A 4,165-nucleotide genomic window follows, 5' to 3' on the forward strand; every position below is an offset into this window, starting at 1 on the left:
TTCTTTCTGATGGAGGCATTGAATTCCATTGTGTATATATACCACATTTTCTTGATCCATTCATCTACTGAGGGGCATCTGGGCTGGTTCCATATCTTAGCTATGGTAAATAATGCTGCAGTAAACATAGTTGTGCTGGTAGCTTTAGTGTGGTCTTGTTTGTAAACATTTGGGTAAATGCCCAAAAGTGGCAACCTCTTTAATGTTAAGTGACATGCCCAACGACATGTGGCAAGTGGTAGGTCCAAAATGGAATTTCATTCTGTGTGAGAGCAGAAGTCATATGGCCCATCAATGTACTCTCCATCCTCACCCTCGTAACCTCACTCCTTGTAACCCTCACCATATGAATGCTCATATCTGTTCTTGTAGACTCAGGCTCACCACGTGTTCAAATCCCCAAGACTTGTGAAGATGGCAGGTTACATGGCAAGGAGTATTAACAGTATGGATGGAAATAAAATCAATAATAGGCTGATCTTGATGTATTAGAGCAGCTCCAATGTGATCACAGTAAGAAGGAGGCAAAAGACAGTCAGAGTCAGAAGAAAGGGATGTGATAACAGAGGTAGTGTCGCTAGAACCCAACTGGATAATGTTGGCTTTGAATAAACAGGAAGTGTAGGTAAGCCAAAGAATGCAAGCAACCTGTAGAAACCAGAAAAGACAAAGAAATAGATTTTCTCTGTTTTGGTTAATATTATCTCAACAAGACTAGGCCTGAGTGCCTACATTCAAGGTTATTTCTGGATATGTCTATGATGGTAATTTTGAATGGAATTATTATTTCAGCCAATAGATTGAGGAAACTAGATGACCCTCCCCAATGTGGGTGGTACTAATCCTTTGAGGAACTCAGTAGGAAAAATTGGAGGAATTAAGCTGAATAGAACAGATTCATAAATACAGGCTGCCTCCTGTAATCCTAGCTTCTCAGAAGACCTGGGAGATGGTAGTTCAAATCCAGCCAGAAGACCTCATCTGCAAAAAAACTAGCAAATAGTAGGGTTGCAGTAGAATACAAACTAAAAGCAAGCAATCCAAACAAGAGCATAAGGCCCTGAGTTCAAACCTCAGTACAGGCATGCGTGCGTGTGCATGCATGTAAGTGCATGCACGCACACACACACATACACACATGCAAACACACACCACATAGACAAGAAGAATGGGGGGAAAATATATACATATATATATTCTACTTCTCTGAAGCACCTAATACATTGTACATTGTACTAGAATATCTAAAGAGGAATATAGATAGACCTTTTCATATCTCTATATTAGTCTAATGAGTTTAAGTTTCTGTCCTCCAAAGGAAGAAACAATAAATTTGGACCATTTAAGCAACTAAGTTTATGGTAGAGAGAGGTCTAATGCCAGCCATGATCCAGTGAAAGCCTAAGTCATGGGTGGCCCTGTGCCAAACCAGGAAAACTGGCAACAGAAGCCAAGCAAAACCCACTGGAAACAGACAAAGCATATGGCCAAGCACAGGCACAAAGTCAGGGATGAGTCATTTCCACCCAAGTGCCAAGCTGTGGGGTTGGAAGTGTAGAGAGCTTGTATAAGCCCAGGGGACTCAGCCTCACACAGAGGACATCTGCCATATAAAATCACAGGAGGATCTGTTATTTTGCCTTAATCACAACAGTATTAATTGGTTTGTTTTCTTATATTTTAAATATTTATACTCTTAAGTGACTCAGAAATAACAGTTTTGATAACTAGACACAATAATGGTAATTCACTGACTCATCATCAAAAAAAATATCTGGCATAGTGATCTACAGTTCCAATTCAATCTCTATCAAAATTTAAATGTTATGTTTCAAGACATTTGTTATAGAAATGGGAAATGAAACCCTTTAATTCACATGGAGCCACAGAAGATCCCAAATAGACAAACGATGTTCAATAAAAACTGAAGGTAAGGTAGCACATTCCCTAATTTTATAATATATTATAAAGTTGTTCTAACCATAGCAGCCCAGTACTGGAAAACTGGATACTCATAAGCAAAAGAATTTTATATATTTTACATCACACACACACACACACACACACACACACACACACACACACACACACACTCCTTAAAATGAACTCCAAATCTTACCTGTGAAACCTGAGGATGAAAAATACTTGCAGCATAAAACATCGCTCCACAGCATTAATCTCAACATAAATTTTTGGAAGGGCCCCCAAAATACTGTTATCCAAAGCTAAGAAAGACAAATGGAATTGAATCAAATTAAAAATATCTACAAAGTGAAATAAACAGTGAGATCGAGTGAAGACACAACCATAGAGTAGAAGAAAATATTTGAAAACAATATATAAGATTTGAGCAGACATTTCTCAAAAAGAAAACCTAAAAAAGGCCCAAAAACCTCATGAGAAAAATGTTCCACACCACTAATAATTAAGGAAATAAAAATTGAAACCATAATGAGATGCTACCGTGCATTTATATATTTATGTGTGTGTGTGTATTACATGCAAATGGCTCGAATCAGAAAGGAACAAAGTATTAGTAAGAGTATGAGGATTTTTTAAAAAAAGAGCCTTATATGCATTCTTGATGAAAATGTAAATTAGTTCAACCACTATGGAAGTCTTCAGTATGGAGCTTCCCCATGCTTATTTAAATCTTATTTAAAATAACCAAGGTGCAGACTCAAAGAGGAATAAAGAAAATATTCTATATATGCACAGCAAGACAGAAAGCTGGCCTCAGGGAAAGAACTAACCCCCACATCACAGGGTCATCATGCCATAGCAATCTTTTCCACAAGTCATTTATTTACTTGCAAGTCTAATTAATGATAAACTATCACATGATGAATCATACATGTTCTGGAAATGCTATTACTGATAACATTAATTGTGATTTCCTTTACACTGGTAAAGAAAGAAGTCTCAATGAGAAAATTATTTAATTACAAATGGACATGAATTTTGCCACAGTGTAGTTTCTAAATAATTTAGATCACTCCTTCTAATTTAGGAACATAGGGTGGGAAATATCATTGTGATGGTTGAATAAGACATTCCTTTCTCAGTTAGAATAGACTGGGTCTAGAAGGCCTTCCTCTGATTATGCTACTTTACCCTTTTTTTTCCCTCCCTCCCTCCCTCCCTCCCTCCCTCCTACCTTCCTTCCTTATTCCTTTCCTTCCTTGCTTTTGCTAGTCCTGGGGCTTGAACTCGGGGCCTGGGTGCTAGCCCTATGCCATTTTGTGCTCAACACTAGTGCTCTACCACTTGAGCCATAGCACCACTTCTGGCTTCTTCTGAGTTGTTTATTAGAGATAAGAGTCTCACAGACATTTCTGCCCAGGATGGCTTTGAACCGCAATCCTCAGATCTCAGCCTCCTGAATAACTACCATTACAGGTGTGAGCCACCAGCACCTGGCCTGATAATACTTTAAAAAGGCAAAAGATCTGTACAACCTGGAGAGGAACTAGCCCACCTGTGATACCACATTAGCAAAATATTCTCCCTTGCACTGAGAATCAGCTTTATGTTTGAACTGCTTGCTTCTTCATCCTCTCATTTATCTTCCCAAAGTATCCATAGTCAGGCATTGTGCTAAGCATCAGTATCTCAAAAAGTGAGTTCCATCTCTGTCCTCCAGGATTTCACCACTGCCAGACAAGAATGTACTGATGATGTTTTAGGATAATCATGTGGTTCTGGGAACACATGGAACCAATCAATAAGCTCCTCAAGGAGAAGGCTGGAAGGGCTTGACATTGGACTAAGTTTGATGGACAGGGTTTCTATGAAAGGAACTCCAAGCAGAAGACAGAAATAAGACTCTGTAGCCTGAAAGGGTCAGGTTAGTGGATTAAATACTTTGGGGTTCTGAGATGAAACTCAGGACAGAAATTTAAAAAAAAAAAAAACAAGAAGAGACTGAAATAAGAAAAAAAGACAAAAAGAGACTGAAAATACAGGAAAAACTGGAAATTAAAGAATTCTTGTTGGGGCTGGGAAGGTGGCTCAGTGGTAGAGCACTTGCCTTATATGCTCAAGGTCCTGGGTTCAACTCCTCAGCACCACATAAGAAAAAAGCCAGAAGTGGCGCTGTGGCTCAAGTGGTAGAGTGCTAGCCTTGAGCTGAAGAGCTGAGGGACAGTGCCCAGGCCCAGAGTTC

The sequence above is a fragment of the Dipodomys ordii genome, unplaced genomic scaffold (assembly GCF_000151885.1).
Source record: "Dipodomys ordii isolate 6190 unplaced genomic scaffold, Dord_2.0 Scaffold140, whole genome shotgun sequence".
In the NCBI taxonomy this organism is placed as follows: domain Eukaryota; kingdom Metazoa; phylum Chordata; class Mammalia; order Rodentia; family Heteromyidae; genus Dipodomys; species Dipodomys ordii.